General features: G+C 41.6%; 1 protein-coding gene and 1 non-coding gene across 2 annotated transcripts in view; one reads left to right on the forward strand and one right to left on the reverse strand.

Annotated features, from left to right (window-relative positions):
• LOC115178195 (zinc finger protein 658B-like) overlaps positions 1-8,691 on the reverse strand; it is a 1,063,446-nt gene that overhangs the window by 531,697 nt on the left and 523,058 nt on the right. The gene's annotated exons all lie outside the window — the stretch shown is intronic.
• Positions 8,140-8,246, forward strand: LOC115179029 (U6 spliceosomal RNA). Its single transcript, XR_003872796.1, has one exon. It is a non-coding gene; the product is annotated as a U6 spliceosomal RNA (small nuclear RNA).

Genomic DNA, 8,691 nt, shown 5'->3' on the forward strand with positions numbered 1-8,691 from the left:
ATTACCCACAAAACCCAAAGGAAAAACATGCTCCTTATGTGTGACTCCCAATCAGCAGCAACGAGCTTCAGCTGTGCCTGATTGGGAGCCACACACACGGCCCAAAACAAAGAAATACCAAAACATAGAAAAAGGAACATAGAACGCCCACCCAATGTAACACCCTGGCCTAACCAAAATAAAGAACAAAAAACCCCTCTCTATGGCCAGGGCGTTACACTTAAACTGTATTATTTTAATTTGATATACTTTACCTTTTCAAAAGGCTGCTGTTTTATTGCACTCTCTGTTGCCCAGATAAGGGGGAAAAGAGAAGAGGATTGTATTGAGGATTGAAAAGGACTGCATTTTATTTCCATGGGGAGGTCTGAAATTACAGGAGGCCTATTATGCACGTTGCACATTTTGTTGTTGTTTTTTCGAATCCAAAAATAAAAATGACATCAAATCTGATTTCTGTATTGTATTTCTATAATTTCATCAATGCAACGAAACATAATACATTAATATTATAATGGAAGTTAAACTTAAAGCACCATCGTACAGCAGAGTAGTCACGTGGTGCGTCATTCTCTCCAGGATGCGCTGCAGGTAAAATAAACGTTTAATCATGAATACCCATTATGTATTTGTAGCCTACTTATCATTTTAATAGTAGGCTAATATAGACACTTACAGCATGTGTTGCCTTCATTATAAGGCTTATATAAGGCTTTTAATTTTTTGCGGCTCCAGACAGATTTGTTTTTTGGTCCAATATGGCTCTTTCAACATTTTGGGTTGCCGACCCATGCTTTAAGACATGAAGGGCAGCCAATCCGGAAAATTTCAAGAACTTTGAAAGTTTCTTCAAGTGCAGTCGCAAAAACCATCAGGCGCTATGATGAAACTGGCTCTCATGAGGACCTCCACAGGAAAGGAAGACCCATACTTACCTCTGCTGCAAGGATAGATTCATTACATTTAGCTGCACTTCAGATTGCAGTCCAAATAAATGTTTCACAGAGTTACCCAAGTATGTGTCACAGCATCATCGGACTGAGCTTGTTGTCATTGCAGGCAACCTCAATGCTGTGCGTTACAGGGAAGACATCCTCCTCCCTCATGTGGTACCCTTCCTGCAGGCTCATCCTGCCATGACCCTCCAGCATGACAATGCCACCAGCCATATACTGCATGTTCTGTGTGTGATTTCCTGCAAGACAGGAATATCAGTGTTCTGCCATGGCCAGTGAAGAGCCCGGATCTCAATCCCATTGAGCACGTCTGGGACCTGTTGGATCGAAGGGTGAGGGCTAGGGCCATTCCCCCCAGAAATGTCTGGGAACTTGCAGGTTTCTTGGTGGAAGAGTGGGGTAACATCTCACAGCAAGAACTGGTAAATCTGGTGCAGTCCATGAGGAGGAGATGCACTGCAGTACTTAATGCAGCTGGTGGCCACACCAGATACTTACTTTTGATTTTGACCCCCCCTTTGTTCAGGGACACATTATTCAATTTCTGTTTGTCACATGTCTGTGGAACTTTTTCAGTTTATGTCTCAGTTGTTGAATCTTGTTATCTTCATACAAATATTTACACATGTTAAGTTTGCTGAAAATAAATGCAGTTGACAGTGAGAGGACGTTTCTTTTTTTGCTGAGTTTATTTTGCAATGTAGAAATAGTAAAAATAAATATAAACCCTTGAATGAGTACAGTGGGGGGAAAAAGTATTTGATCCCCTGGTGATTTTGTACGTTTGCCCACTGATAAAGAAAGGATCAGTCTATAATTTTTATGGTAGGTTTATTTGAACAGTGAGAGACAGAATAACAACAAAAATATCCAGAAAAACGCATGTCAAAAATGTTATAAATTGATTTGCATTTTAATGAGGGAAAGAAGTATTTGATCCCTCTCAATCAGAAAGATTTCTGGCTCCCAGGTGTCTTTTATACAGGTAACGAGCTGAGATTAGGAGCACACTCTTAAAGGGAGTGCTCCTAACCGCAGCTTGTTACCTGTAAAAAAGACACCTGTCCACAGAAGCAATCAATCAGATTCCAAACTCTCCACCATGGCCAAGACCAAAGAGCTCTCCAAGGATGTCAGGGACAAGATTGTACACAAGGCTGGAATGGGCTACAAGACCATCGCCAAGCAGCTTGGTGAGAAGGTGACAACATTTGGTGCGATTATTCACAAATGGAAGAAACACAAAAGAACTGTCAATATCCCTCGGCCTGGGGCTCCATGCAAGATCTCACCTCGTGGGGTTGCAATGATCATGAGAACGGTGAGGAATCAGCCCAGAAATACACGGGAGGATCTTGTCAATGATCTCAAGGCAGCTGGGACCATAGTCACCAAGAAAACAATTGGTAACACACTACGCCCGCAAGGTCCCCCTGCTCAAGAATACATATACATGCCCGTCTGAAGTTTGCCAATGAACATCTGTATGATTCAGAGGACAACTGGTGAAAGTGTTGTGTTCAGATGAGACCAAAAGGGAGCACTTTGGCATCAACTCAACTCGCCATGTTTGGAGGAGGAGGAATGCTGCCTATGACCCCAAGAACACCATCTCCACCGTCAAACATGGAGGTGGAAACATTATGCTTTGGGGGTGTTTTTCTGCTAAGGGGACAGGACAACTTCACTGCATCAAAGGGACGATGGATGGGGTCATGTACTGTCAAATCTTGGGTGAGAACCTCCTTCCCTCAGCCAGGGCATTGAAAATGTGTCGTGGATGGGTATTCCAGCATGTCAATTACCTAAAACACACGGCCAAGGCAACAAAGGAGTGGCTCAAGAAGAAGCACATTAAGGTCCTGGAGTGGCCTAGCCAGTCTCCAGACCTTAATCCCATAGAAAATCTGTGGAGGGAGCTGAAGGTTCGAGTTGCCAAACGTCAGCCTCGAAACCTTAATGACTTGGAGAAGATCTGCAAAGAGGAGTGGGACAAAATCTCTCCTGAGATGTGTGCAAACCTGGTGGCCAACTACAAGAAACGTCTGACCTCTGTGATTGCCAACAAGGGTTTTGCCACCAAGTACTAAGTCATGTTTTGCCGAGCGGTCAAATACTTATTTCCCTCATTAAAATGCAAATCATTTTATAACATTTTTGACATGTGTTTTTCTGGATGTTTTTGTTGTTATTCTGTCTCTCACTGTTCAAATAAACATACCAATAAAATTATCGACTGGTCATTTCTTTGTCAGTGGGCAAACGTACAAAATCAGCAAGGGATCAAATACTTTCCCCCCCCCACTGTAGGTGTCCAAAGTTTTGACTGGTGCTGTGTATATAAGCGTAACTCAAGAAGAGTAGCTGAGGTGTAGTTTAGTAGGATGGTGGCTCCATAGCTGTATGGATCTGTAACTGCTACAGTGTAGTTTAGTAGGATGGAGGCTCCATAGCTGTATGGATCTGTAACTGCTACAGTGTAGTTTAGTAGGATGGAGGCTCCATAGCTGTATGGATCTGTAACTGCTACAGTATAGTTTAGTAGGATGGAGGCTCCATAGCTGTATGGATCTGTAACTGCTACAGTGTAGTTTAGTAGGATGGAGGCTCCATAGCTGTATGGATATGTAACTGCTACAGTATAGTTTAGTAGGATGGAGGCTCCATAGCTGTATGGATCTGTAACTGCTACAGTGTAGTTTAGTAGGATGGAGGCTCCATAGCTGTATGGATCTGTAACTGCTACAGTATAGTTTAGTAGGATGGAGGCTCCATAGCTGTATGGATCTGTAACTGCTACAGTGTAGTTTAGTAGGATGGAGGCTCTATAGCTGTATGGATCTGTAACTACTACAGTGTAGTTTAGTAGGATGGAGGCTCCATAGCTGTATGGATCTGTAACTGCTACAGTGTAGTTTAGTAGGATGGAGGCTCTATAGCTGTATGGATCTGTAACTACTACAGTGTAGTTTAGTAGGATGGAGGCTCCATAGCTGTATGAATCTGTAACTGCTACAGTGTAGTTTAGTAGGATGGAGGCTCTATAGCTGTATGGATCTGTAACTACTACAGTGTAGTTTAGTAGGATGGAGGCTCCATAGCTGTATGAATTTGTAACTGCTACAGTGTAGTTTAGTAGGATGGAGGCGCCATAGCTGTATGGATCTGTAACTGCTACAGTGTAGTTTAGTAGAATGAAGGCTCCATAGCTGTATGGATCTGTAACTGCTACAGAAAGTGTATATTTTCTATTTGAAGGAATGTTTCTTGCTGATTAAAGATGAGGGATCTATGATTCGAAAGCCTTATTGCAAGCGATTATTGGCGTTTGTTAATGTTAAAATACAGCGTCGGGATTGTATTTCACATGACTGTTTATAACTGTAGGGAGAAGACAGAATGCCGCCTAGAGTTAGTTCAACAAATGGATAGTTTGTGCACCTGTTTTTAAGAATTGACTGAATGACACATGGTTGAGTTGCGTGATTTTCACAATGTGCACGTTATATGACAATAGCTCTAGGCTGTTTTTAACAACTTCTGGTTGTCACAGGAAGCTCTTACTCAACAGACGTTGTCTTTGGGGTAGACATAAACAGAATCCTGAATATTAAGCCTCTACCTTAAGAATTGACTGAATGACACATGGTTGAGTTGCGTGATTTTCACAATGTGCAGGTTATATGACAATAGCTCTAGGGTGTTTTTAACAACTTCCGGTTGCTCCAGGAACGTTAGAATCGACACAGGTAGACCTCACAGTAGCCTGATGGATTGTTATTGAAGACAGGTTCATAAGGCATTCATAACCCACATAGGCTTCAGGTTGAATTTTGGAGAATAGTCAATATATTCCTATGGGGAGAGAAGTCATTGCACACAGTTTGATCTAAACACCTTCTTTTCACTGTGAAGGGTTAATACCACAGGGTCAAGGTTAGGCTTGCACAGATCGGGAGGACCTCAGGAACGCTCCTGGTTCCTCTCCATCGCTCGGTGTTGATTTCATCATGTCAACTTTGGTGATATTTTTTGCTGTTGAATCATATTGCAAATGCACGTTACGTTTGCAATATGATTCAATGGGCATTTAGCATCACAAATTTAGGCAGGCTCAAAAATACTGCAGAAATGCATAATTGACTGTCCCGATGAACTGGGGATGGCCGTGCAGTGACTGTTGTTCCTCTCCGTGGCTTGATGGTGACATGAGAGAAGTGGGACTGTCGTTTTTTAGCAATTTTTTGAAAAATGTCCAAAATGACTAGGGGCGCCCCATACTGGATGGGCACTGATGGAAGGTGCTCCCTACCCAACCGTGGACCCCTTGCACCCCCTAAAGGCATTTAAAACCCTTCTAAAAAATTAATCCTGGTAACCCATTTCGGGTCACCATGTGCACGGGTGCGCATTTGCAATATGTTTCAATGGGCCTTTACATCACAAATTTGGCATAATCAAAAACACTGCAGAAATGCATAATTGACTGTCCCGATGAACTGGGGATGGCCGTGCAGTGACTGTGGTTCCTCTCCATCGCTCGTTGTGTTGATTTCATCATGTCAACTTTAGTGATATTTTTTGCTGTTGAATCATATTGCAAATGCGCGTTACGTTTGCAATATGATTCAATGGGCATGTAGCATAACGAATTTAGGCAGGCTCAAAAATACTGCAGAAATGCATAATTGACTGTCCCGATGAACTGGGGATGGCCGTGCAGTGACTGTGGTTCCTCTCCATCGCTCGTCACCCAGCAGTCAGCATCCATCAGTCAATTAGATATCATTCTGACACCATCTGACACCAAATCCACTTTTTCCAACTTGTATAGAAGCCAACTATCACATATGTAAGGGAAAACCCCCCTAATTTGGACAAAATAACATGGGAACATATTGGCATAGCACGAATCATACACACGATTGTAAATACCATCGAAAGCGGTCCATCTCCGGGCCAATCATATGGCATTTTTCCGATGGCAATTGCCAATTGTAACACCCCAAATTTCCTTTAGATGGCGAGTGCGCTCCACCGTGGATTTTCATACAGCAAATGATACCCAAGTCTACACCCAAGGGTCAGATTTTGATAAAATGAATTTAAAAAAAAAAACATATCACCCCTTTAAAAAGTGGTTTCTGGACCGTTTTTCGATTTTTTTTCGGTTGTTATGTCAATTACACATGTATAAGAGCTGTATGAACATGCTTATGACGTTTTTTATTGACATCGTTTTTTGGATTGCTTTTGCTTTATATCAAAAACCAGCTTTTTACATTAGCATGTGACGTTCAGAAAAAGCATACCCCCCGCAAACTTCCGGGGAATTTACTAACAGTTTGCTAAATTACTCACGATAAACGTTCACAAAAAGCATAACAATTATTTTAAGAATTATAGATACATTACTCCTCTATGCACTCGATATGTCTGATTTTAAAATAGCTTTTTCGGATGAAGCACATTTTGCAATACTCTAAGTACATAGCCCGGCATCACGGGCTAGCTATTTAGACACCCACCCAGTTCAGCCTTCACCAAAATCCCATTTCCTATAAGAAAAATGTTCTTACCTTTCTTGTTCTTCGTCAGAATACACTGCCAGGACTTCTACTTCAATAACAAATGTAGGTTTGGTCCCAAATAATCCATCGTTATATCCAAACAGCGACGTTTTGTTCGTGAGTTCTAGACACTATCAGAATGCTACATCACGGTCACGAGCATGGCGCATGGCGTGACAAAAAATGTCTAAATATTCCATTACCGTACTTCGAAGCATGTCAACCGCTGTTTAAAACCAATTTTTATGCCATTTATCTCGTAGAAAAGCAATAATATTCCGACCGGGAATCTGCAATGAGCCTAAACAGCCGACTGAAATTTCTCCACGGGGGCGAATCGTGCAAGCGCCTCATTCAATGGTCCTCTGATCGGCCACTTACCAAAGGCGATAATCTGTTTCCGCCTGAGGCTGCCTCGTCATCCTTCCTGTTTTTCCCGGGTTCTGAGAACCTATTGGAGCCCTGGGAATTGTCACGTTACAGCTAAGATCCTTACTTTTCAATAAACAGATGCGGCTTGCACGACTCCTTGTCAGACAGGGTACTTCCTGCATGAAACCTTGTCAGGTTTTTGCCTGCCATAGGAGTTCTGATAAACTCACAGACACCATTCAAACAGTTTTAGAAACTTTAGGGTGTTTTCTATCCAAACCTGAACAATAATATGCATATTCTAGCTTCTGAGTTGGTGTAGGAGGCAGTTAAAAATGGGCACATATTTTTTCCAAAAATCTCAATACTGCCCCCTAGCCCAAACAGGTTAAAAAGTGGTTTCTGGACCGTTTTTGATTTTATTTCGATTTTTATGTCAATTACACATGTATAAGAGCTGTATGGACATACTTTTGACATATTTTATTGACATCATTTTTTGGGTTGTTTTTGCTTGTGCATAAGGCAAATATGTTTTGTGGATTTGGAATATGTTTTTTTTTTTTAAATCAAAAGTCAATTCTATTTCAAGTTCTACAAATAAAGTTGAAACATCACAGCAATATTCTAGGGGTGGTTTTTGAGAGTCTGAAGGTCAGTTTGAACCCTGTTTGACCCCAACCATGACCAGAACCATCAGAGGGGTTGTGTTCTAAGGTTTCAATCTTAATCCAGCTCTATTAAACATAACAAACTTGAATGTCACAACATTTTAAACAGACATCAAAGTTAGTCTCTCTCTCTCTCTCTCTCTCTCTCTCTCTCTCTCTCTCTCTCTCTCTCTCTCTCTCTCTCTCCTAATTGGGGAGTTAGTTTTAAGTATCTTTGGCCAGGCCATGTTGCAGAAAATGGGGGAAGGGTGGGAAGTGGTCGGGGCAGAGGAACAAAGACTTGGGGAGGAGCAACTTAAAGCAGCAGGTGAGCGGTTAGAAACCAAGAGCCCTGAATCATAAAAGGCTTAGTTTTTAAATCTACATTTTAGTATAATATCATTGTTTAAAAAAAATCAAAAGTCAATTCTATTTCAAGTTATACAAATAAAGTTGAAACATCACACCAATATTCTAGGGGAGGTTTTTGAGAGTCTGAAGGTCAGTTTGAACCCTGTTTGACCCCAACCATGACCAGAACCATCAGAGGGGTTGTGTTCTATATATGAGGGCCTCTCTTAGGTTTGTATTGTGCTTGCTTTGGCAGCACATATACTAAAATTGGATCGATACAGAGAAGATTAGCATGGCCCCTGCGAAAGGATGACACGCAAATCCGTGAAGCGCTCCTTATTTTCCTCACACTTCGAGACACAGAGCAATTGGAACCAAACAGAGAAGATTGGCCGGTAGTGATGGGGGAAATCAATTGCCAATTCTTCTCAGTCTAAGGAGGAGGGGAAATGCTGGGTGAGAGATGGAAATCCGTGAAGCGTTCCTTATTGTGAATTGGGGAGTGAGACAAGGTTGTAGTCTTAGGCCAACTTTATTCAACATTTTGAAATTAATTGGGGAGTTAGGCAAGGTTGCAGACTGAGTTCAACTTTTTTCAAAATTTACAAATTAATTGGGGAGCGAGACAAGGTTGCACTCTGAGTCCAACTTTACACTATATATACAAATTAATTGGAGAGGGAGACAAGGTTTCAATCTTAATCCAGCTCTATTAAACATAACAAACTTGAATGTCACAACATTTTAAACAGACATCAAAGTTAGTCTCTCTCTCTCTCTCTCTCTCTC

The sequence above is a fragment of the Salmo trutta genome, chromosome 38 (assembly GCF_901001165.1).
Source record: "Salmo trutta chromosome 38, fSalTru1.1, whole genome shotgun sequence".
NCBI classification, from domain to species: Eukaryota; Metazoa; Chordata; class Actinopteri; order Salmoniformes; family Salmonidae; genus Salmo; species Salmo trutta.